Here is a 27598-nt window from a genome sequence, read left to right as displayed (position 1 = left end):
TTTTGTCAGTTTCAAGTTATTTCAGTGACCGTTGTGGGTTTTTCTTTCTTTAACGGAAGGGTACCAACAATTTTGCCTACGTGTGTATACAGGTGCTTTTGGATCCCCCTTTTAATAATGCAAAGGAGCTGAGCTCATTTACTCAGGGCTAGTCAGACACTCCCACACTCCCACACAGAGTCACACTTTGATCTGAACATGTGCGGTACAGTGACATCTGTCCCATATGGTTGTCAGCCACAGCGCTCTCCATCTCCAGTGGAGCATATGCGTCCACTTAGCATGGTCCAATGCTAACTTCTTTTTCTCTCTTTGATGTTACATAACACTTCCATATTTCTATTTTCACCCAATCTGTGAACTGTTTAGCTAATTTCATTATTTTGCAGATACATTTGAATATGTTTGCACTGCTACGTCCCTGAAATCAAATAGAGCACGTATTGTGGAACTTAGAGAGAAGATAATTATATCGTAGTTCATTATCTGGAGGGGAACGTTTTATTATCCTCGCACAGCATCTGTGAAGCTGGTGGGGATTCAATGCCTTGCTCAAGGGTGCTTCAGCAGGGCGGAAGATCGCTGACATGGAGCGTGATCCTGGGTGTCTCTCACCCATGTGGGCCAGCAGCCGGCCTACATGGAGCGATCGCCAGAGCTGGGCGTCACGCTGCACCTGCTGCCTGTCTCATTTCTGCCAGGGGGTATCAGTGGGGTTTATCCAGCTTGATGGAGGTGCAGATGGCCAACAGAACAAAACGCCTCATGTGCCTCTGTTTGCAAAACCACTGAGTCACACAATGTGATTCACAAATGAATGAGTTAGACTTCTTCTGCCAAGGAAAGCATCTAGAAGAAAAAAATAGAAGAGGGAAAGCATCTGTTCATCTCATGGACTGACATGAAGTCCTTTATGGTGCCCTTTCCAATAACAAACGTTTTATATCCGCCAATCTAACCCTTGAGTGGCCTTTGAGTCAGCAACCGCTCATTTCATGTGACTCAATTTAAAAAACAATCTTACGGGGGAAAAATTGCCTCAATGTGGTTCTGAAGATAACCATACATCAGATTTTCTTCAAAGGTTAACAATATATTCTGTGCTTGTTTTTTTGAGACATGAAATATATACAGTATGTGCTAATTCAAGCTGCCCATCACCCCACTGACAAACTGTTAGCGACTAGCTGGTGAACATAGTGGAGCATTTAGCAGCTAAAGAGTCTGATGTTTCCCTCATGAGATGGTGGAGACCAAAACCAGAGCAAAAAGAGTGAATATTGGACTTACATTTGTCAGGTAACCAGTCATATCAACTTTGTAAAGTGATAATTAGTGCTGTCAAAGTTAACTCAATAACATGTTAATGCAAATTCATTTTAACGGCACTAATTTCTTTAATGCTTTAATGCAATCGATCTTTCTGAGGTAGTAGTGGGCTCAGTTTTAAAGCTAGAGTGAAGATACTTCATATGAAACTAGAAAAACCCAAGGAATCCGTTGGTACCAATACATACTAGCTTGTTGCGAAGGAGGTTAAATAATGCTCCAAACAAATTTTGGCGAGGAAAAACTGGCATGGCCATTTTCCAAGGGGTCCTTTGACCTCTGACCTCAAGAGATGTGAATGATCTATGGGTACCCAGGAGTCTCCCCTTTACAGACATGCCCACAAGTCATAGTCAAGTCAGCACACTGACACACTGACGGCTGTTGTTGCTTGTTGGACTTGAGTTTGCCATGTTATGATTTGAGCATATTTTTTATGCTAAATGCAGTACCTGTGAGGGTTTCTGGACAATATTTTTTAGTTTTTTTCTCTTGTTAATTGATTTACAATAATAAATATATACATACATATGCATAAAGCAAACATATTTCCCTACTCCCATGTTGATAGGAGTATTAAATACTTGACAAATCTCCCTCTAAAGTCCATTTTGAACAGATAAAAAAATGTGCGATTAATTTGTGATTAATAGCAATTAACTATAGACAATCATGCGATTAATCGCGATTAAATATATATATATTTTTTTAAAGTTATATTTTTGGGGGCATTTTTTCATTTTTTTATTGACAGGACAGTGGATAGAGTCTTGGAAAGGGGGGAGAGAGAGAGTGGATGCGGAAAGGGCCACAGGCCGGATTCGAACCCGGGTCGCCGCGGTCAGGACCAAGCCTTGTTACATGGGCGCCCGCTCTACCAACTGAGCTAACCAGGCGCCCGCAATTAAATATTTTAATCAATTGAGAGCCCTAGTGATATATATATATATATATATATATATATATATATATATATATATATATATATATGTCAGTTTTACGTTTACAACTTGCTCCGCTGCTCTTAAGTGGGCAAAAATCCATTATGCAAGACCATGTGGTCAATCAGCACTTTATTTGTCAGTGGCCGTCACGTCTACCTTGATCACTGTGCTAACTGTGATTATAGGATTCGCCTCCTCTGTCTGCTGATAAGCAAGGTCTCATGATTTTATGTAAATTTTATGCTACATGCTTTTTAGCGAGACATCCTTCTCCTCCCTTTGAACAATGCCTGGCTTTGAATGAGATTTGCATGAATTATAAAAGTGCTTAAAACCACGTAGATTCATCTACTCATGCATCCAGTAAGGGATAAAGAGTACACACAATCAGAATGCCACCATGAACGTGCAACATTTATGTCAACTTTATGAATATATCCTTTTCTGGGTGATCACTTCCTACGAGTAATGATGGACATATTGGGTTGAAGATAGGCTTGTATGATGCTTTATTGACTACAATTAAAAGGCAAATTAAGTGTTCAGTGTTGCAGGCAGATGGAGGGTTTGGTTGAATTAAAGCCTTCATGAATTTCTGTGTCAACATAGCTCCAGCTCCATTCCAGGTGGTACTATCAATTGCAGCCACTCAAGTTGTTGTACTTGGAGGCACGCTCATAAGGCTGAAGAACAACAATTAAGTAATCAAACCTGTTAACAACAGCATGTGTAACATCATTTAGCAGAGTTTGATTGAGTATATGTGACACATATTGTTTTGTTCATACATTCTGTAAATGCAGAACATGTTGAATTACAGTTGAGAGTCGAAACAAAAGCGACAGATTGAATCTAAATATACCAATAAAAAAGTGTAGTCATATGCAATAACACTTTCAGAGCAAAATAGGCAGAGAAATGTCGGTGCCAGATAAATAAAAAAGTATCCTCTACCAGCAAAGTGTTACGTTGCTATGACTACACACCTACAGCTCTTATTTATGAAAGTAATTTCATTTGCAAATGAAACCGACGCCACCGAAGCTAATCTTAAGAGGGTAGACAACAGCTACTCCTGTTCCTGTGGTTTGTGCCATATATATTTTTATAAGTTTAAAAAAAAAAAGTGAAGTAAGCTCTCCACCTCGTATCTCGCGGGCTCGTTGAAGTGGTTGTTGTAGATGGATTCATGTCAGAAGAGAGTGCATGGGTGGACCTGTGTGTGGGTGAGAGCTTGCCAGGTAGAGAAAGAGATTGCTGTCTGTAGGTGGAGGTTAAATTCTGTGTTTAATGCATGAAGAGTCAGCAAGAGAGCGACGGAGAAAGAGCGAAAGAGGGAGTGAAAGTGAAGGTGAAAGCTGTTCAGCCTTGCCAGAGGATCAGCATGGGGTCCATTAGCATACTTGATCCAGCATGATTCCATTTGGACAAAGGTGATTGTTTTTTCTTGTGCCGAATGTGTTTTGACGAACCATCAAAGTAAAAATAAGAACAAAAATTTGAAGGAAAAATAGCTCATAAAGAGTGAAGAGAGATGAGAGAAGAGATAACGAGGGCAGATGGGACGAGTAAAGCATCAATGAGGAAAGACATGGATGAGATAAGAAGGAAAAAATGGACAGCAGGATGTCCTGAGGAGAGCGGGCGTAGAATGGGGTGTAAATCTGGCTTAATGGGGAGAAAGAGGTCCTCAGGTGTCCATAACACCACACACACACACACACGCACGCACGCACGCACGCACGCACGCGCGCGCGCGCGCACACACACACACACACACACACACACACACACACACACACACACACACACACACACACACACTCACACACACACACCCACACCATCAGGTGGTAAAGTTAGACCATTGTGTGTCTATGCTCACAGTATGTGGCTGTAAAAGTGCACAAAGCTGGAGGACATATCTGTGGGAGGTGTGTTTTATGCAAAAGAGACAAGGAGGTATTTTATGGGATGGCAGATTAATGAGTCTTAACGGGAGAGATGTGTGATCAAGTGTGTTACTGCTGAGAATAAGAAGTGAATAAAAAATGCCTCTTTTCATTTTTTCACCTTGCTTCCAGCTGCAGTGAATGTACAGTGATCTGTTCTCTCACCCTTAAAGGTGCTATTGATAACATTGATAACATTCAACCACAAGATGTCACATTCTCCCTCCCCCCGTTCCATTGCATTCACTTCACAACAAGCCGTTGCCAGGTACTTACCGTCAATCTCAGCCATTTATCCGTTTTTTTCCACATTAACTGACGACCCGGAGATACCACATGATACCAACGTCATTATATTATTGGCTCACAAGCCTTGTTATTAGTGGGAACCAATTGCCAGATATCTTCCACAGAGATAAACAAAACATTCTTTGGACCCACCAACATTTCTTAAATGATTAATTCACAATCATAATATTTTTTTTTTAAGGAAAAGCCATACTTTAATTTGGCACCTTTCTCAAGGCTCTGTAGATGTATTATTTTTTACAAAATATTCATCTACATAAAAATGTTATCAATAAGACCTTTAAATATGTAAGGAGAAAAGAAATATTTCCACCCGTCATATCTATAACATTTGTATTATATATATATATAGTGTGTTATTTGTTGTGTAAGTCAATGTAATGTCCCCAAAAGTGACATGAGCAAACTTGTGTGTGTGTGTGTGTTGTGCAGCGGTGTCCATTATGCTGATGTGGCCTTTGTTCAGTGTAATCTTTCTGAATCGAAACCCTATAGAGGACGAGGACAGAATTTCAATCAGAGCACACTAGCTAATTGAAAGAAGAATGATGAGAATATTAATATTATTGTGTCTATTGATTGTGTGTTAGGCTAATGCAGATTTTATAGATGGAGCGCTTTGAGAGTTTTACTTCACAGGGTGGTGACCCTAATATGAGGAAGTCTCAACATTGTAGGTGATGGTAAAGGAGGATGCATTGATCTGGAGCTGTCATGTTAAATGGCCTGACTGGACTGTATCCTACTGTGAGGATTTGATGATATCCTCACAGTACCTCTATCCTTGTAATGATTCAAAGCTGGTTGAAAATCTGCAAAGTCTCCCTTAAACTCCTGACCTTTTTTGCACCAATAAAACGTGAGCACGACTCTCTTTCTCTCTCTCTCTCCTCTTATCTTTTTGAGTTGAGTTCTGCCAAAAAATGGCTGAGTCACAGTTGGCGTTCTGCTCTGAAAGTCTATTGTCATCTAGACTCTCTTTTCTCTCTACTGGCTCACTGATTCCTCATTCTCTCTATTTGCTTTTTCATCTTTTGTTTCAGCCTTCCTTTCATAACACTGTAGCAGCCTACAGTATGTGAAACAGTGCGTGTGATCAGTGTCATAGGGTCTCATAGGATCATGCACATTGCAAACAGAAACAGAAAGAGAAAACATCTATAAAAAGTGGAAATGATTTGAGAATAAAGAAATGTATTGTGCATGGTGGTTTTTTCTACTCTCCTCTATTCTATTTTTTATTTTTTTCTGCACACGGCCTTAGTCTCATGCGCTCCCTCACTCCCTTACACACAAACAATCTGAACCCTTCCTCTTGTTTGAGAAATTTGCTGTCATGTGCAATCAAAAAAGATGAAGAAAGAAAACATGACCTATTTCCAGTCTTGATTTGAAGGCAGTTTTATGCAAACCTTCATGGATATTTCATAAGGGAAAGGGAAAGGTGCTGTGTGTCTGTGTGTGTGTGTGTGTGTATATGTGTGTGTATGTGTGTGTGTTGCGGGAAGGATCAAGATTTGAGTGCATGCATGAGTTATGAACCAGTTTGGAGGATACTGAAGATAGTCGCTCAAAAGAAGACCCTGGAAATGTTCCAAAAATAATCCAGAGGCCAAAAAAAACATGTGAATTTAAAATGTGATGTGAACTTTTATTATAGGTGTTGTGTTTCGGTTTGTGCCTGTAGGCGGGCAGCGGCAGGACTTTCTCATTTGCGCTCTTTTTAATTTGATTTTAAAACAGTGAACACAGAGAAAAGGAGAAAAATCTGCTCTCTCAGTCATTGCTACAACACTCATAATATGTCCTACATGAAATGTGCTGATATGGGTGTTTGTTGCATTAGGTGAGAGAAACAATACACAGTGCAGACACTGCACCATAATGGATAACAAGCAAATGCTGAACTATCGAGAGTGAAATGAGATAGCCCCGGTGACAGCAGCTGCAGCACACACACACACAGTCTCTCTTCATTCGATGGTTAAGAAAAATAGATTCAATTTCACAAATTCTGTCTTTTAGATTTAGGTAGAAATTTACGCAACAAATAACATCAAATTAAAAAAGTATATCCTTTAAACAACCAGCATAACAACAGATATCAGTGCAATCGTTCTCTAATAACTAAGTATAATGTAATAATTTAAATGTAATAAAAGCTCATAATGTAAGACAACTATGAGCACGTAATGTAATAAGAGTTTTGTGCATAATGTAATAGGTTATTACATTATGAGAACATCATTACATTATAACTAAGCCAAAAAAAAGGTTGAATAATGTAATAAATTCAGCGCATAGTGTAAAAACAGAGTACTTTCCTTATCTTCTTAAAGCATATAACCCTTCTAGTTTTACATGACACAAGGGGAGTCCTTCATTTAAAGCAACTGGACTTTGTCTGTTTGGTCTCTAGAGGTCATTTTCATCCATCAGTTCCAAATTGATGAAGCCTCTTGGATGTGTGACAAAATTCAGGACTACAAGTTACCCAGTGACCTGGACAATGACAACCTTTACAGAGATCATGCTGAATTTAATATACTAGGTGATTCATTCACCATGTTAAATGAATAATTATGTACGTGTTATGCAAATATTTCACATTTCATCTCTGTAAAAATAGTTTTGCTTAGTTTATAATGTAATATTTTTCCCATAATTTACTACATTATACACAAAACTGTTACATTATGTGCTGGTTATTACATTATAAATTGCTACACGTCCGATCACATTTCCTTTTTGTATGTCTCTGTGATATCTAGCTGACAGATCAACAAACAACAGTACCTTATACTGTGCTGTAAGCTCCATGAAGGAGAGTAAGGACATTGAATGGTAATTGTGTACAAAAGCTCTATACTGTAATGACATGATCTGCATAATCTGAACATAATCTGCAGATTAATCTATAATTAACATCTGTAGTCGCAGCCCTACTGCTGTGTATATGTGTAGGAGTAAAACGGAAGCAGTAAAAAGCAGACAATATGTACTGGATTTAATTTAAACCTTATACACATTAGAAAGCTAATTAAGAGCAAAAGGAGTACAGTGAAACTGAGTGCATTCACTGTAAATTAACCCTGAAGCAGATACCGCTACACACACATACGCGGAACAAACTGTCACGCATATAAATAATGTTGACATTTCTCCACTTCATCCCCCCCTGAGACACTTCAGGCAGATAAGCGCAGCAGCAGCTAAGATGCCGACTTTGTGTTCATGGGCTCCATTCAAAGCAGTAGTCCTCGTCTCCACCCAGCCATATTTCCCCGGCCCTCCGGAAAGCACTGTGCGTGGATGGACTGTGTATGAGTGACATTTCTAGGCCATTAACACCCATTGCCATTCCCGTTCCAGAAATCCAGTGGTGAATTTTACAGAAGTCAATCTAATAACCTGACATTTAAGCCTTCCGTTTTAATGCAAGCCCCCGCAGCTCTGTCCCCATGTAAGAAACAATGGAATATGAAGTAGAGTCTAATAATGTTGAAGAGGGAGAACTGCTCCGTCTTGTCAGGTCCATTCATTCATTAACATTGTAAAGACTTCCTTTCTGAATCCTTTACATGTTGGAGTCAGTTTTGCAGCCAACAGCCACGGCCTCATTACTGCAATGAGAAGAACTATGTGTGTTATGTAAGACCATGTCAATGAGAAGCTCACTTAGATATGTCACATTTGATTTGGAGTCTGAGGAGTACGTTTTATTGGAAGATATTTCTTCTGCCAGACAGAAAAAGAAAATCATGCTGAAGAGCCTTCTATAAAACTACAACAGCCACGGAAGGAACAGGGTTTATCATCCTGATATAATGCCATTTCAACTCAATTTCATCAAATGAGACACGTCTGATAGCAATAGTCATTTCGGTAAAATACTGATCAACTGTGTGAATGTTCTTTTAGGTCGTTTGTGTCCCGGGAGAAATAATCAAAGGCACCGGTTTCCAAATCATGTTCTCGGGAAGAATGATTCTGATGATCATGAGTCAGAGGCGGAGACGGCCAGCATCATTTTCTAGGTAAGACCTTTGTTTATCAATTCTGATGTCCAGTTAATTGAGCGACTGACAAAACTAGACATGTCTCAAAGCACAAATCAAACCAACGCAAACCCTAATGCTGACCCTGAAATCTATAGATTAGGGCTGTCAAAGTTAACACGATAATAACACACGTTAACGCAAATTAATTTTTAACACCACTAATTTCTTTAGCGCATTAACACAGTCGATCTTTCGGAGGTTGTAGCGGGCTCAGGTTTTAAAGCTACAGTGAAGATACTGGTATCAGATAAATCTAGAAAACCTAAGGAATCCATTGGTACCAACCATGTCATACTAGTTGCAAAGGAGATTAAATAACGCTCCAAACTTGTGCTAAATTTTGACGAGGACAACCTGTCATGGCCATTTTCAAAGGGGTGAAAAATGGGTTCTATGGGTACCCACGAGTCTCCCCTCTACAGACATGCCCACTTTATGATAATCACATGCAGTTTGGGGCAAGTCATAGTCAAGTCAGCACACTGACACACTGACAGCTGTTGTTGTCTATTGGGCTGCAGTTTGCCATGTTATGATTTGAGCATATTGTTTTATGCTAAATGCAGTACCTGAGAGGGTTTCTGGACAATATTTGTCATTGTTTTGTGTTGTTAATTGATTTACAATAATAAATATATACATACATTTACATAAAGCAGCATATTTGCCCACTCCCATGTTGATAAGAGTATTAAATACTTGACAAATCTCCCTTTAAGTTACATTTTGAACAGATACAAAATTTACGATTAATTTGCGATTAATTGTAATTAACTATGGACAATCATGCGATTAATTGTAATTCAATATTTTAATCGACTGAGGGCCCTAGTATAAATATCAAGCTCTACCACCTGAGCCACAGCCGCCTGTATTTACTAGTTTTCACAAATATAGATGATAGAGAAAATACAGAATAATTGTTTTATGGCACAACTTGACCCCTCTTCTGTTGCACAAATTGACACGGTTTTGTAGTTTTATTGATAATGTTGAAAAGAAAGAAGTCTACAACAGTGATGATGATGATGGTCTAGATGTAGGAATTGAATGCAAGGGCTTAAATTGCGGTTTTGAGAATCGTCTATTCCTGATCTTGTGAATGTTATTATAAGTTCAACATCCGAAACCAGACTTTAGATAGCTTGATGAACTTTCCAAATTCAGAACCTAACTTGCAACTTGCCACACACGCTTACAATGATCAATTATACACAAGTCAGCCAGGTAATATAATTTGAAGATAATTTATCCTGATGATTTTGCAGGGAAAGTGCGAAAATGTGTGTGTGAGTGAGTGTGAGTGTGTGTGTGTGTGTTGGGGGAGAAGCAGGTGTAGGAGGGAAGAGGAGAGATGGGGTTTCCCTCTCTGTAGTCTGGCTGCAGACCTTTTTGAATAGCCCTGGGTTCAGAGCCTCGTTTGTCATGTGGACAGCTCTGCCTATGGCTCTGACACTGTGTGTGTATGTGTGTGTATGTGTGTGTGTGCGTGCGTGCGTGCGTGCGTGCGTGCGAAGAGCCTTTGCATTTCCCTGCACCCAGTGGCATTCTCCGGCGCTCTCCCAATCAGAAGGTTTTGGGGATTTTGTTTGAATAATGCAAGTTATGAAAGATGGGATTCATTCACGGCCAAAAATAGCAAAAGCAGAATGAACCCCCCTCAGGTGTGACTGCATGTGTGTGTGTGTGTGCGCATTTGTGATGGTGTTTGTGAAAACCTATTACAGCTGATGGGCCAGAGTGATAGCCTGCTCACAGCTTTAGCGGCTGATGAGTGTGTGTGTGTGCGTGTGTGTTTGCGTGTGTGCATTATACATGGATCCCAATCTACAGTGATAGCCTTGGGTAATTAGAAAAATGCTATCGAGCTATTTGCCTACAAGATGCAATTTGTCAATGTTTCTCCTGTGATCAAAGCGCAAATCTCTTTGCATATAAATGTACGGCATTAACATCAATGGACCTGAATGTTTTCTGTGTACCAATACGTTGTTTGTGTGTACTTGACTCTGTCTGTGTTCTATTATTATCTACTACCCCTCTTTAATGTTTGGTTTTACTATCTCAGTGGGGCTAATCTGTGTGTGTGTCTGTGTGTTCGTGTTTGAGTGTGTGATATTCATCAAGTATACCAGCAATTTCCTCAGAGTACAGTGTCAACAAAGACTATCTGGGGACCAGTCAGCAACCCAATGAAAGATGCACCTGGGTGTTTTTTTCCGAGTCACAGCAGGAAGGCTCCATGTATTTTGTATTTGGTACACAACTGTGTGAACATCACTGTGTGTGTGTGTGTGTGTGCATCTCACACTGTCATCCTCAAAAGAAATAGATTTCATATTCTCTGTAGCTTACTTGCCTTTACACCCTCTTCCTCGAGATGTATGCCTCTTCATGCTCCCATGACTGCATGTGTGTGTGGGTGTGTGTGTGTGCTCATGTGTGTGAGGATGAAGGACAGAGCACGAGTGCATGAGGGACAGGGAACAAGACGGGGCGGGAAAGCAGCTGAGATCATTCACATGCTTCATAAAACGACAAGACAAGTGCTGAGAGAACGTACGATTTTCACATTTTCTCCTTCCCTATTTCTTCCTGTGTGTCTCTCTCTCCAGTCTAGTTCTATTTTTAGGCTCCCTGTTGTGTGTTGCGGTTACTATAGTAGTTAAGAACAACAGCATGAACACCTGTAAAAGCTTTTCAACACAGTAGCCCAGCAACAAATCATACCTGTGTAAAACTTCAAATATTTGATGGTTAGCCCATGGATCCATTTCCAGGTTGGCAAAATACCCAGTTTTTCGAAGGTCTGATGCTATAATTCATAAATTGTTAATTTCTCCCCTTTAGTTTTATTAGCAAAGAGCAATGAATCAAACAATGACCCACTCATTTATAGCCAGCACTGATCAACTATTTCATCAGCTGAAATCACAAATGTTGCTGGCAGCAGATTATATTAGTGGTCAACACATTCTCACTCCTAACTCGTCAAATACCGCCGTTTGGTCAGTGCCCCTCGGCATCAGAAACCAATGCACAGGGTTCCCCTCTTGTATTACTTTTGGATTACTTTGGAAAGGACGGCGTGTCTATATACGCTCGTTAAAAGTTTAGTGTCCTTTCAAAATAAACTTCCGTTTTCACAGGACATTAGGTATAGGCAACACAACCACGTAGTTAGGTTTAGGAAACGGTCACGGTTGACGTTAACTTCACTGATGTATGACTCACGTGACTACAGAGTGACTAACCTGATCTTGTGACTGACGGCTCACGGGACTACGTGACAAAGTAAGTCACCAGTTACTTATAGTTTCACGCGGCCCACAAACAGTGGTCTACTCGGTGTAAATCCTGTGTTTGTTTGACCCATCCACCTCCCCTCCTGCCCACCCTGAGCGGGCTCTCACGCCATTAAAACTACGTCACATGCTCTGACCATTGAGTAATGCTGCGGGTGGGTTTACATTGGCTTTAGTTGAAAGCCCGGCTTGTTGCTAAATGGTGCCTCTGAGCATTGGTACCCAAGTGCACTTACCAAACGGCGATATTTGAGCAGTTGAGAGTGAGAATGGGTTGTAGCGGTAGCCAATTAAGAGACTACTCCAGAAAAATCACATTGTACTTAAATAAAGTTGACAACATCAGTGGGTTATTTCTTCAAACAAAGACATCATCCAATGGGCATTCATTAAAATCGGTAGAGTGACCCTTTAAATCTATAAATAACTTGCCCAAAAGCCACAATGGACTTTGGCTAGTTAATATGCTCTCTGCTACCCAGTTTCATTACATGGCCAAATATTTTATTTATGAGAAAAAAACACGACAGCTCTACAATTTTAAGTAGACTGAGTGAGGAGTCGTGTCTAGTCAAACAATTTACATGATCACATCAAGTGAATTGTAGTAGCGAGAATACAGTTAAACTGTCATGTGTATCATGTTAATAATTTAAGTTTATCAACATATTTGGAGTAAGCAGCTTTGTGAAAAGATTAGTAGGATACACTTATTTCAATGTATCAGATCAACATATCCTCATATAACAGTTTGTATGATATCTTATGAAAAGTTATTCCTCATTTTTCGTGTTTTTTTTTCCAATGAATGTCCAGCAACAGGTGACGCAGGTGTCAATTTTCGCTCCATCCATCCATCCATCTTCAACCGCTTATCCGGGATCGGGTCGCGGGGGCAACAGCTCCAGCAGGGGACCCCAAACTTCCCTTTCCCGGGCCACATTAACCAGCTCTGACTGGGGGATCCCGAGGCGTTCCCAGGCCAGAGTAGAGATATAATCTCTCCACCTAGTCCTGGGTCTTCCCCGTGGTCTCCTCCCAGCTGGTCGTGCCTGGAACACCTCCCAAGGGAGGCGCCCAGGAGGCATCCGTGCTAGATGCCCGAACCACCTCAACTGGCTCCTTTCGACGCAAAGGAGCAAGGACTCTACTCCGAGTCCCTCACGGATGACTGAGCTTCTTACCCTATCTCTAAGGGAGACGCCAGCCACCCTCCTGAGGAAACCCATTTCGGCCGCTTGCACCCGCGACCTCGTTCTTTCGGTCATGACCCAACCCTCATGACCATAGGTGAGAGTAGGAACGAAGATTGAACGGTAGATCGAGAGCTTTGCCTTCCGGCTCAGCTCTCTTTTCGTCACAACGGTGCGGTAAAGCGAATGCAATACCGCCCCTGCTGCTCCGATTCTCCGACCAATCTCACGTTCCATCGTCCCCTCACTCGCGAACAAGACCCCGAGATACTTAAACTCCTTCACTTGGGGTAAGGACTCATTCCCTACCCGGAGTAGGCAATCCACCGGTTTCCTGCTGAGAACCATGGCCTCAGATTTAGAGGTGCTGATTCTCATCCCGACTGCGTCACACTCGGCTGCGAACCGATCCAGTGAGTGCTGGAGGTCGCAGACCGATGATGCCAACAGGACCACATCATCTGCAAAAAGCAGCGATGAGATCCTCAGCACATCGATCTGCAAACCCTCCTCCACCCGACTACGCCTCGATATCCTGTCCATGAATATCACGAACAGGATTGGTGACAAAGCGCAGCCCTGGCGGAGCCCAACCCCCACCGGAAACGAGTCCGACTTACTGCCGAGGATCCGAACACAGCTCTCGCTTTGGGCGTACAGGGATTGGATGGCCCTGAGAAGTGCCCCCCTCACCCTATACTCCCGCAGCACCCCCCACAGTATCTCCCGGGGGACCCGGTCATATGCCTTCTCCAAGTCCACAAAACACATGTAGACTGGATGGGCATACTCCCAGGCCCCCTCCAGGATCCTTGCGAGAGTGAAGAGCTGGTCCGTTGTTCCACGGCCAGGACGGAATCCGCATTGTTCCTCTTCGATCTGAGGTTCGACTATCGGCCGAACCCTCCTTTCCAGCACCTTGGAGTAGACTTTACCAGGGAGGCTGAGCAGTGTGATACCCCTGTAATTGGCACACACTCTCTGGTCCCCCTTTTTGAAAAGGGGAACCACCACCCCGGTCTGCCACTCCTTAGGCACTGTCACCGACTTCCACGCGGTGTTGAAGAGACGTGTCATCCAAGACAGCCGCTCCCCACCCAGAGCCTTCAGCATTTCTGGGCGGATCTCATCAACCCCCGGGGCTTTGCCACTGTGGAGTTGTTTGACTACCTCAGTGACTTCCACCAGGGTAATTGATGATGGTCCCCCATCAGCTTCCAGCTCTGCCTCTACCATAGAGGGCGTATTGGTCGGATTCAGAAGTTCCTCAAAGTGCTCCTTCCACCGCCCGATTACCTCCTCAGTTGAGGTCAACAGTGTCCCATCCTTACTGTACTGTACTGTACCTATCCTTACCGGCCTCAGATCAGATGATACGATTACAAAATCGATCATCGACCTTCGGCCTAGGGTGCTCTGGTACCACGTACACTTATGAGCATCCTTATGTTCGAACATGGTGTTCGTTATGGACAATCCATGACTAGCACAGAAGTCCAACAACAAACGACCACTCGGGTTTAGATCAGGGAGGCCGTTCCTCCCAATCACGCCACTCCAGGTGTCTCCATCGTTGCCCACGTGCGCGTTGAAGTCTCCCAGGAGAACTATGGAGTCCCCTACTGGAGCCCCATACAGGACTCCATTCAGGGTCTCCAAGAAGGCCGAATACTCCGAACTGCTGTTTGGTGCATACGCACAAACAACAGTCAGAGTTTTCCCCCCCATAACCCGAAGGCGTAGGGAGGCGACCCTCTCGTCCACCGGGGTAAACTCCAACGTAGCGGCACTCACCCGGGGATTTGTGAGTATCCCCACACCCGCCCGGCGCCTCACACCATGGGCAACTCCAGAGAAGAATAGAGTCCAACCCCTATCCAAGAGTACGGTTCCAGAACCGAGGCTGTGCGTAGAGGTAAGCCCTACCAGATCCAACTGATAGCGCTCCACCTCCCGCACAAGCTCCGGCTCTTTCCCCCACAGAGAGGTGACGTTCCACGTCCCCAGAGCCAGCCTCTGCCGCCCGGGTCCAGTCCGTCGAGGTCCCTGGCCTTCACTGCCACCCGTGTGGCAGCGCACCCGACCCAAGCGGTTCTTCCCGCAGGTGGTGAGCCCACAGGATGGAGAGGAGGGGGGTGCCACGTTCCTTTTTCGGGGTATCCCCGGCCGGGCTCCGTGGCAAGCCCGGCCACCAGACGCTCGTTGACGGGCCCTCCGTCTGGGCCTGGCTCCAGACGTGGGCCCCGGGCTTCCTCCGGGCCGGGTAACTCCTCCTCTGCCTCGTGTTGTCATTGGGTTTTTTGTGAACCATTCTTAGTCCGGCCCCTCACCTAAGACCAATTTGCCATGGGAGACCCTACCAGGAGCACGAGGCTCCAGACAACACAGCCCTCAGGGTCATAGGGACACACAAACCTCTCCACCACGTTAAGGTGATGGTTCCCGGAGAGGATGGATTTTCGCTCCAGTCTTTTCAAAATAAACAATTTGGTTAGGTTTAGGCAACAAAACTATTTGGTTAGGTTTAGGAAAAGATCGTAGTTTGGGTTAAGATAATTCAAACAAATAAATCAACGTTGACTACTGGTTTCACGCAGGGTATGAACAGCGGTCTCCTGGGTGAAAGTCTGGTGTTTTTTGACGCCCTCATCCACCCCGACCTCCTCCCTATGCACAGTTGTCGCTCTTTATACTTCCTGGTTCACAATAACATGGATAACATAAATGGATTTTGTAGAATATGTACAAATTACAGTGTAATATTTTAATAGATAGCCTGATCAGACAATTATTTAATCAACATTTCAGCATTACTTTCATGTGAACTTCTTCATATCTTTTATTTATATTGTATGGCCAATTTAAATTCAGGACAGACAGACCGACCCTTTTTGATCCGGATAGTTACTGCTTGTACTTAATGAGACATCTGTCCCTATATAGCACACTGTCTTGCAGCTGCTACATTTGTACACATCACACAATTAATATGATTTACAGTTGAGTACAGATGCTTCAAAATACAGCTTGTGGACCCTTTCAGGTACAGATCACTCCGGGCATTTTTTGGGGGGATTTATTCTGAAAACATCCTTCACTCCATCGTCAACAATCTACTGTCTAGACAAGTTACATGCAGTCTAAAGAACCCGCTGTGATCTCTGTCATTGTTTGTCATGCATTTGTTTTCTTCGCCTCATTATATTTTGTAGTTTCCCTCTTTCCCTGTCGTTGTTTTACCCACCCCCTGCTCTTCCTGCTCGATGCCGTCTTGGGTCTGTGGTTCGGTATTTTGACGTTTCGCTCCTGCTGAGAGATTAATTAGCTATCTACCTCTGAGACTGGCGTAGGTGCCTCATGGCATCCTTCAGTTTGCCTTGTCATCTCTCTCTTTCTCACACACACAATTTTCATTTCCTCCTTTCTTTTTGTCCCTCCAGTCTGAAGTTCTGAATCTGAGATACTGTAGCAGCGGCTACTCTAAACTCCCCATTTCAACCTAAATCTGATTGATTCTGCCTTTTTGAATGTGTGTAGAAAACACAATGTGATAGATGTCTACTTGATGCACTTGAGGCAGGCTGTGTTATTGAACAGTTTATCTGTATTCAGACCATGAGCTTGCCTGCGAGGCTTACACGCTGTATGTACAAAGACGTAAAGCAGATAGGTCACCAGAGACAAAAGCTTAAGCCTTTGATGATAAAAGGATCAATCACTCCGCTAGAGGACACAGTCAAGAAGGTTCAGAAAGATTTGTAGTGTTAATTTACACATTAGAGAAAATGTTTGTGCTCAGATTTGTGTCACGTGAGCAAATCAAAAGGAATTTTCTTTTCACCTTTTTCCCTAAATGGAAAGTAGATGTCAGAACCCTGAGGTTGAAAGCACTTAGCACGCAAAAAAAATATACAGCTTTACATAATTTTATGCTCTTGGAAAAACTAAGCTGCAGCAGTTCCCTGCTCTTTCTCCATTACTAACAGCACTCTATTTTAAACTTTCATGTGCTTCCAGAGTGAGTCCAACGCAGAGTAAATGCTGTGGGAGGAGGTCTTGTCAGGCTACGTTAGCTAAGAGCTGTGGTGAGAGAGCGAGAGAGAGCGACCCGGTCCGTCAGTTCAGCTGATGAGTTGCATATTTTACGCTATATTCGGTTAACATCTCTGGTAGATGTGTTCCAGCCTTACAGGATAACCATTTAAATTCAGAACAAATTCCTATGAGATGATTAGGTATTAAGACACAACCCACAACTTGGACCTTGTAAGTAGGAACAGGCAGTGGATGGAGCGGAGAAGCTGCAGAAGAGGTTGTTCTACCGCAGTCTATTTATACTACAGGCCTTGTTGTGTTGCTTCCTACTCGTACTAAGGGTAAAACTAAGCTAGAAACCTGCAGTAGGCTAAAAAAACAGTATATGCTTTTGTAATTTTTGAAGCGTCTGAGTCATTCACTTTGCATGAAGAACGTTGAAATATTGATGTTCCTCTACATTCACTGATTTTTCACACATTACAGTCTGCAGGTGCAACACTTGCCAGTCAAGCTCTCTTATGATATAAAACCCACACTTTAAGGACAGGGACATGAAACCCCTGAGTAAATACTGCAGTAAAAATCAATCCAAATCTTCTGTGGTGTATTTACTGATACAACAATTTACCAAGTAATAGAGTCACCTTCAGCTGTTCTGAAGTAGAAACGTTGTATTTTCTCCTGTGTTGCACCTGTAAATGAAAAAGCTTTGGTTTGAATTAGACTGTAATGGGATTTACCATCAGTGGCAGAGAGAGAGCCAGGCCTTTATTTGGGCTTATATGAAAGACAGGCTTTTATTTCTAAGTTCTGTTCTGCTCCTCGGTTAATGCAAAGTCAAAACTTGCAAAACTTTGCCCGTTGTCTTGATAAATTCAATTCCTTCCCGATACCGATTCCGATACCTGAATTTCAATACCTTCAGTCAGTGCCTATCTGATACCAAAAAAATATATAGTTATTATTATTTTTATTTAACTATTTACTACTATTTACTACAGACCATGTATGGATGTGATGTGATTACTATCTTTGTTGTATGCTGTAAGCTAGGAATAAAAAAACAATTCTGTATTCTTTTAGCTATCTCCTCAGTGGACAGCCATATTCACCCTACTATGGTTCTGCCACCCGTCAAAACGGAAGCCTTACATACTGTACATATCGCCGTTTTACTTGTGAGATATTGCCAAATGGCTGACATTTTCCTCGCTCTGACTACCGTTACCGTTACACTGTCCACTAGCCCGGCACCGTTATTGTTTGCTTTCGTCACGTGACAAACTACCTGCAATAAGATCTTCTTCGCTGCTCTAAAACAGTAGTTGTAAATGAAGAAAATAAAGAAGGTTAATAAATGATGATATCGGATCGTGCATAGACTGGCATACTCGCCGTTACCCGTTTGCGAATTTTGGGCAGTATCGGACGCATTATAACTTACAACTCTATTTATAGGTGGCTTTTAATGTGAAAAAACGCCAGTAAGTGTTGATTTTTGTTGATGATAGCTTAACTGGAATACACAAAAGAAGATACAACTATAATGAATTAATGAGTGTGAAAACATTATTGCTGTAGTAAAAAAAAACAACCTCAGAGCAGCAGAGTGGTGAGTATTACAGAACTCTGATGAAAATGTACATTATAATTAATTGTATAATGTGAGCTGTAGGGTTACAGGTAATTCCAACCTGGCCTTTATCAGCAACTGACCTTTATTTGTTTGTTCTGGCAGTTTATTTGAATACCAGCTTTCATATGAGATTTGATGGTATAAGAAGAAATACAGAAGAAATAAAAAGGGTGTTAAGTAAAGCTTGGTTATTACTGTAGGTAGTAAACTAGTTTGCTGGACATGCTAATGATTGTAGCTTACATCAGAGCAGACAAACATACTGTTTAATCCATTCTTACACTTGTTCTCTTGTGTTTTTGGTTTTGGAACGGCTATAAAAGGCACCACCCTCCAAACTCTTTAAATACTGAATAATGCTTACTACAGCTTCATGCACACCACTACGGCATGTGGAGCGATTAAGCTTGACAGGCCTGCTATGTTGCTACGCTACAATTGGACAATCGCTGTTTATGGGGAGGGGGTTAGCAAACAGTCAATTAAATGCTTCTACTGTTGACATGTTGTGACACAGCCCCAAGGACAACAATCTGTGTTAACACACACCACCAGATTCACTGACCTCCATGTTAACAACGGACTTTCAGCTTCAATTTCACTGTGACTCAGAAAGCTTTACTGTTGTAGTGCACAGCACAAAGGCTTTCCCTGAGAGACAACATGTGGAGTCACTTCACCGGTTGTGTAATCTAATGATTGCTCCCGTGGTGCACGTAATCGAAATCTGAGTGTGTGTATTAGTGTATGTGTTAGAGTGCTGGCACGGTAAATGCTACTGTCCATATTGTCTGTGTAGTACACCAGAATGGAAACACAGGAATTACTCAGGAACATCTTCATCTTTGGATCATCCATCACACATCGGGAGCAATGTCATGGACCCCACAAAAAGGGACAATATGTTTGTGAGGGACAATCATGGATGTATAATAAGATGTGGATACAACGCCTCCGCTCACCATTGCTTCCAATTTTGTCCAGTGGCCATTCGCATTATTGAAGCCAAAAATCCCCCTGTGGCAGAAAAAGCATTTTCCCCACAGACCACCATTGTAAAAGAGATGTCTGTAAAGACCCTGACACGCCAAGCCGACAGTCAGTTGTTGGACAGTCGGTCGTTGGACAGTCGGTCGTTGGACAGTCGGTCGTCGATTTGGGGCCATCGGTGGGCGTCCATCGGCCTAGTTTTTGCGGTGTGTCCCTCACCGTCGGCTCTAGTCTGCCCGTGTCGGAGTTTTTTCGGGCGAATCAATGAATGTTGAATCGGTGGCGAGAAATCACTCTGATTGGCTGTTCAGCTTAAACGAGTCAGTGCACGAGAAAGAGAGGAACGGAAGTGAGCAAAGCAAGCCTGTAAGTCAAGAGGAAAAACACAGAAGGCTCTTCTCATTTTTCATCTTCATCTCATCTGATCATTCTAACACATAGATATTTTCACAACGACATGGCCATCTGGAATGAATTGGTGAGTGAGAATGGTGTGAAAATTGGTTGGCAAACGCCGCTTTGTTTCATATATGTAAACATAACAATGGCTTGTACAGTATATCCGCAGTCCTCAGTCTTCCGGTTTCCCTTTTTGAATGACAAATACTCTACGGACGACCGTGACCTGCTGGTGTGGAGAGTTATTTCATCTGACACAGGCGCAGATCGTACGTGGTAGTTGGCCGTCGGCTGTAGGCTTTGCGGTGTGTTCGAGTGCAACCTTTTGGCCGAGACAAAGGTGACGTGAGGCGGCGCAGCAACTGGTGGCCTTCGTCGCCGCTAGTTCTTTTATGTCGAGTTGGTGTGTCTGGGCCTTAAGGCTGCATATGCACCAGATCTGTTGGGGCCGCGAAAACACAAGTGACTCTTTCTATTAAGAACTTTTTATCCATGGAGGTTGTATATTGTAAAAACTTCCTTGAGCCGAGAAAAGCGATTTAAAAACCTGTGATGTCATCAAAATGTGAAGTCTATGGGCCAAGAGGGGCCAGCGGGTGAAACACTACTGTGTGTGCATATTCAGTGGGCCGCCCTGGAAGAGAACCTGGAAGCTAGAAAACTTTTTTGGCGTATGCACCAGGCGAGAAATCCTCATCGGATTGAAGAGGCGCCAACTTTGGCTCCGGTATCCAGTTCTTATAATACATCCATGGGGACAATATGTTAATTTCATTGTTTCTTTAATGTGTATACATGTATGAGTGACAATAAATGTGCACGGAAGTTTGCAAACTCCTGTGTATGTGTGTGTCTGCAGTATATTATTCACAGTATATGGATGTTCACCCTTGTGTGATAAATCCAAATGATAACTCTCCCTTTTCAATCAAGCTGGTCCCATTAGTGCAGAGTGCGATAAGTGTAGCTAAGCCCCAGTGTGATTGCAGGGATTTGAGCTTTGGCAAAAAATAATTAGAGATGATTACTGTGTACTAGTCACACAGGCGACATCCTCTCATCCTTTACTTTGAGTCAGGAGACCGCGGTTTGCCTCTTTTGTTGAATCCTCTCTCTAGCACAATAAGATGAAGCTTCACTGACATTTTCCTTCCCCTAAGATCATTGGCTGAACATGTGCTGGTCGCTCTCTTTGTTTTTGTGCTGTATTTGCACCGAGACAAGATGGGACAGAACATCTTTTATTCCATCCTCCTCAAGTGCCTATTTTTCTGTTCTTTATTCATCTTTTCTTGGCCACTGTCCTATTCTTTCTCTCGTTGTCATTTCTCTAGTCTCTTCTGAATTCTTTATTCTTTTGCTCACTTTTTGTAGCCTGCGCTTGAATCCACAGTGCACTCTTGTCTCTTTCAGTTCAAGTTCAAATTTCAAAGGAATATACTAACATCTGTCAGCTCCTTCTATGCTTCTTTCCTCTGCTAAAGACAAAGAAAACAGACAATACAAAGGTCATAAATGAGTAACTGAGAGCTGCTATGAACGGTTTATTGGATGGTATATACATGGCTTATAGATGTCTTCGAGGGTAGGGAAGATTGAAATTGATTGTTAATGGTTAAGATCTTCATCCTGTGGCTGTGTAGTGGTTATTGATCAGGTTCTGTATTTGTGCCCCGGGGTGCTAGCTTTGTACTCTTCACCCTATTGATATAGACTCATGCCTGTCCAAACACACACGGTGTGTAATCATACACGCCGAGGTACATAGTCGTCGGCGATCACATGGACAGTGTGCACAAAGAAAACACCTACATCATCTCTAAACCTGTGAGAGAGCTGTGTGAGAGCAATCAATACAAACCTGTAGTTGAGCCTTTACACTCTTTCTCAGGGCACAGCAGGGCAGACAGAAAGCACTGAAATAAGGAGTGGGAATGAAGTAATCTGAGTGGCCATTTTACATTTTATATCCAGAGATACCGCAAAATATTCCACCACTGTCGTGTTCCAAAGAATTCTGATAAATTAGTCCCATTTCGCCAGAAAGAAAGGGCCAGAGAAAGTCAGTGAGTGTGCATTATCCAAAGGCCAGTGAGCACATTTAGTGAGTAAATGCCATGTGTAAATGGGTCTACCACGCGCCCTTGTACCTCTGCCATGCCATTTTAGCTCTGAGGACGGGGAGAGGAAATGAGCCCTTATTTCCCTTCAGGCCATCGGGAGCTGGCAGATCGGTCAGGTGACTGCATGATTGACAGCTTAGCAGGCCTGCCCCGCAGACTGCCACCAGAAAGCCCATAGGAACAAGTACTGTTGGTTCTAATAGCTCAAGTGGACGTTTAGTTGTTGACTGAATGTTTGCTGCTGGCATTTACTTGTATTTGGATGCTTGTGTGCAAACAGTGCCAAAAAAACATTTGGATTTCTTTCCAGTCTTTTAAAAAAATATTGTGTTTTGATGCAGACCTACAAATACAAGATATACAGTAGGGCTGGGACGATTCAGCTATCTCCCGATTCGATACTATCACGATACCTGGGTGCCGATTCGTTATATATTGTGATTTTTTAAGTATTGCGATTCTACAAGTATTGCAATTCGATATTGCGATTTTTGTTAACTTTTTTAACACTAGACCATGGTAATAAAGTTAAATAATACACTTCTAGAGACTTTTACTTTGGAAAATGTCCAAATTAATACAGTAAGAATGTTTGATTTTCAGCATGTATGTAGTCAGAGATGAGTCAAATATATCAGTAATTGTAAGGAATTATTTATTACATTTTTTCCAGCAACCCAAAAATCAAAGAATAAAGACATTTCCCTCACAAATTAGTAGTATTTTCTTTTTAATTAATAAGGGACATGTATTGTTTTACACTTCTTGTGAATCCAATCCAACCAATCTTATTTCCATATATGTATTTTGTATATACAGTTCCTTCCTGAAAACTGGACATAGTCACACGTGTATACTTCCGCTAACTTCGCTAAGTCCATCACTGGCTCTCCCCGTCAGCTCCGTTCTCTTTATACGTCTATTTGAATGCATTTAACATAAATGTCAGTATATGGGTGCTCCACAGTTATAGCGTCGGAGGATTTGACCACGGAGATGCGAGTTACGGATGGCTTTACCGCACGTTGCCGAAATACGATCACCTGTCCGACAGAGTTTGCATGCAGTTTTAGTCGTGGTGTCTCGCTCTGCTTTTCCCGGTAATGTGTTAAACCCAAAGTGTTTCCATACTTTACTGTATGTGTAATGTTTACCCCTTTAGATTTCAAATGTGAGGGTGCAGGTTGTATCCACGCAGACCCTCCGCTGTTTTCTGCTTTCTCGTTTCGGCTCACTGCGGCCGACTGCGGTTTGTTTTGGTTGAAGGATACGGAATGGATATGACGTTACGTTACTCAGACTACAACAATAAAAGCGTTAACCTCCTTCTACCTCCGCGTAGACTCAAATGAAGCAAATATATTGATTCTGGCATTAAAAAATCTATTTCAAAATCGTAAAAAGAAAAATCGCGATACATAGGTGAATTGATTTTTTCCCCCACCCCTAATATACAGTAGATATACTAATACTGACTGCTCTGCTGTACTTCAAGGACGCAAACTTGTAAAAAGATTCAGTCAGCAGGACATGAGGAAAATGCGACATATACTTCCTCATTAGGAAACATTGAACCTCAAGATCACTTCTCTGCTCACACAATTCTCCACTTTACAAAGAAAGTAGGAGTAACAGAAAACCCCTTTAAACTAAAGCCAGTGGTAGACAAGAGGATTCTCTTTATCTGTACAGATCTGGACCGGCGGAGCTCCAGCCTTGACAAACCACGGCCATTCATCTCTTCGTATTTCACAGGCCAGTGACCAGCCACCACTCTCACCTGTGAAAGCAGCTGCTGTCTGTTCCCTCATTCCACTCTCCTTCATCCACGACCCCATTCTCTCCACGTATAATAGTCGCCTCTCCTCCGCACAACGTGTAGCTTCCCTCTACTGCAGCTCGTTTATCAAGAGGAGAGGGAAGCCTCCACTCTACAGGCTTCCCAGGAGAGGAGGAGGTGGATGAGGAGGGGGTGAGAGGGAGGGAAAGGAGAACTGTTGATGGCTAAAGGACTGTGGACTTCCACTTCAAGGTAGCTGCGGTTTAAGGGACTAATGAAGGCAGAGACTGATGAGGGGTTTGGGTCTCTAAGTGAGGGTGGAGCGCAACACAGAAGTTTGTGAAAAGAATACAAACTCATAAATGCAGTAAAGGTCTCTGTGGACCTATGCAGGAAAGGGTGTTATAGGAAACTGTAGCTTGCAGAGGGGCCGAAACGCACACCTCCAAAATCTCAACAACCCGGAGTGTCAAGCAAGCTGATTGGTTAATCCAACTCCTGTCAGGAAGCAGAAAAATATATGTTTTACTCAAAAAGTATAACAGAAAAGGCCATGCAAAAGTGTCACAGGGTAGATTTTTTATATAATTTTATTGCAATCAACTCAAGGAAATAGTACATCCATGAAATGTCCAACATATATTTGCTAATTATTACTATTATTTTTGTATTTTATACACCCAGTGGTACCAACAAAATAAGACAATAAGAAAGAAAATGGTTAAATAGGTAAATTAAAAATATTTGAATGAAAATAATAATAAAAAGATAAAGAAAAAGGAATGAAAGTATTTAATTTGATATCTACACACACATACATGGTATATTAAGTTAAACACTCTATTTTAGTAGGTGTATTGGTTACTGCGCTCATAGCTCTCACCCTTATTAATTAGTAACTGGATTGGTTACACCTGTGCCCTCCCTGATGGATTTGACAGGCATTTTGCAAGAACCAATCCCTGCAAAGCCCACTGTAGCATCAGCCTATGGGACAGCTGGGAAGGCGGGCCTAGATAAGTAGCAGTCAGCAGCAGCAGGAGGATACAGTAACTTTAAATGATATCAATTTAAAGTTGTGTTAAGCATTTTCAAGGCCATTTAGTTTTGTTAGCAAACAATTTACCCAGTCAGCAGACATGGGGCAACGTTCACATTCATTTGCATTTGTGTTTCTGGCCTCCTGACAAATGTAAGTCCAACATTCGCTCTCCTTTTAGCTCTGTTTGTTAAAGACTTTACCTCTGATACATGCTGGACTCTCCCTTGTTCTCTCCGTTCAAGAAAACATGTTGCAGAACACATGGTGGCAACTTCTCCTTGTCTATATACTTGGGGAACATTTTACTGATAGATAGGCGTGTTGGAGTAAATGCTAACTATTAGGAATAATTCAATAGTAATTCAATACCTTGACATTGGCAGGGACATTCTGACTGCCCATATGCAAATTATTTCTATCATCTTTTGTGTGTGGAGGCATTTTCATAAAATTGAGCACAGTGTCGAGGAGAGCACCCCGAGTGCAAAAAGAATAATGTTTAGTGCAAACTGATGCCAAACCTGTGTCGGAAATAGATACAAGGCAAGTATTTCATCTCCATCCTCTCTGCCATTCAAGCTCATCTTGTGTGAAATATATCAGAAAGTCACCCCTGCCTTCTTCTGTTCTCTCATCTTCTTTTGTCTGTCATTCATTCATAACCTCTGGTTCTGCCTCTTAATGCCTCCTGACGCGCTCCTTTACCTTCAGCTCTTGCTTTCCAATTTCCCTCTCCACCTTCCTGGTGCCTGCATTGTATCACTATTCCCTTTCATTTGCTCATTCCTATTCTTCTTTTCTCCCCCGTCTGCTCTGCTGTCTATTAGCGTCAGACCCAGGGTCAGCGCCAAAGGGAATGCCGTCTGGCTTTCGATTAAACTAACTCAATTAGGTGGTCTTGCCATTCAGTATTTGTAGCTCCGCATTATCTGTATCATTTGTTAATGTCCTCTCGTTTTGTGTCTTTCTTGTTTCATTTATTTAGTCGTAGATTAAATGCATTGTGGTAGGGAACACTTTAGAAATTAATTGTGGAAATTAAGGTTTAGCCCTGCAGGAATTTTGAGTGTTTCCAGAGAATAAATAAATCTACTCCACTGCAGAAACGTAAATGATACCTCCACAGAGTTAGTTTTAAATGAAGAGTTGTGGTTTTGGCAGTGTTGGAGAAATGGCTGGTGCCGTTAACAGTCACTTAAGTTCATTTTCCTCCAAACTGGCTGGTCACCTCAACATATCCTAAAAATAGCTTTATTTTCCATTATTTTCCTGTCATTCACTGAAATACTCAGACAGCAGCCAGACTACTTTAGAGGCAGCTGATCCACTGCAGCCAGGGGACTAAATATAAATTGCAGCAAAGCACTACTGCAGTATCATTAGCTCAGCTATGATTAAACACTACTCCTACCACTCATTGTTTACATTCTAATAGATTTATACCTCTTATTAGTGGGAAAAACTTTGGTAAATGATACTTCTGTCTGAGAAAATTGATAGCCAGACAAGAGAAATATGCCTTTTTAAGGAGTTAGTCTGCTTCAAACTAAGCGTTTTTTTGGATTGTCGAAAAACTTCCGGACCTTTCTTTCATAATAGTGAACCCTTAGTTGCACATACCCCAAAATCTATCAAAGTGCAATGGTTTTGAGATTTTTGAAGGAATTTGTGGCATTTTGAATTTTAATGTCCTGAACAACAAAGTGCAGAAGTAGTATTATACTCAAACAAAAGCAAGTTAAATTCATGTTGTTGAGTGTAATTTTTCCAGGTTAAGATCTATCGAAAATGCAAAAATGTGGTGTGGGAATGCGGAAATCCGCATGCGAAATTTTCGCATTGACAACTATGCACACCGGGTTCAATGTGAATTATCCGTGTTCCATTTTCGCAATGAGGCCCAATGATTTATCCAGACAGAGAAGGTCTAACGAGCTAACGTTAACTACACAATAAATAAACTAATTGGACCCCAAATGTAATGCTAACACTAACGTTAGCTGTTGTGACTAACCCCATTCCATAACCAACATACAACATAAGCAAGTGCATATCAGCTGCATTACCATCTTCATCGTATCTCAGCTGCTGGGCGACCTCAAGCCATATATTGTCCGATAGTCCGTTACCCCGAAAACTAACGTCCATTGTTCCACAGCCCCCAAAAACCACACACTTTCTGTGCAGCAAACAAAAGCACATGGCTAATTATTATGCAGAATGAAGCGATATTTATTTATTAAATCAAGGTCCGTCCGAATAATCTTTACCCCGCACGAATGTTCGGCAGGGTTGTGCAAGCATTCACGATAACCCACTAAATCAGTTTTCATAAATTTCTGTGAATTTTGAATTTGTAAATTTTCCGGACGAAAATCCGTGCTTGGTGTGAAACGGCTTTTAATCGTGTAGCTCATATTGTTAGATGCATATCTTTCAGTTCTGGTCATGGCACCGTTCCATTGCTGCATACTGTTTTGAGTTTGACCTTCAGCAT

General features: G+C 42.1%; 1 protein-coding gene across 9 annotated transcripts in view; it reads left to right on the top strand.

Moving 5' to 3' along the window:
* Positions 1–27598, top strand: part of LOC119495703 (Kv channel-interacting protein 2) — a 197128-nt gene that overhangs the window by 40280 nt on the left and 129250 nt on the right. For 8 of the 9 annotated variants that reach the window (XM_037782436.1, XM_037782439.1, XM_037782434.1 and 5 more), the window contains one exon: positions 8456–8571. The exons of the other annotated variant lie outside the window; for it this stretch is intronic. The gene's annotated coding sequence lies outside the window, so the exon portion shown is untranslated. The remainder of the gene's footprint in view (positions 1–8455; positions 8572–27598) is intronic. 9 annotated transcript variants of the gene reach the window in all.

This window comes from Sebastes umbrosus, chromosome 10 (genome assembly GCF_015220745.1).
Source record: "Sebastes umbrosus isolate fSebUmb1 chromosome 10, fSebUmb1.pri, whole genome shotgun sequence".
Taxonomy (NCBI): Eukaryota; Metazoa; Chordata; class Actinopteri; order Perciformes; family Sebastidae; genus Sebastes; species Sebastes umbrosus.
The sequence above is the reverse complement of the archived record's forward strand: the minus strand, read 5'-3'. Positions and strand labels throughout refer to the sequence as shown.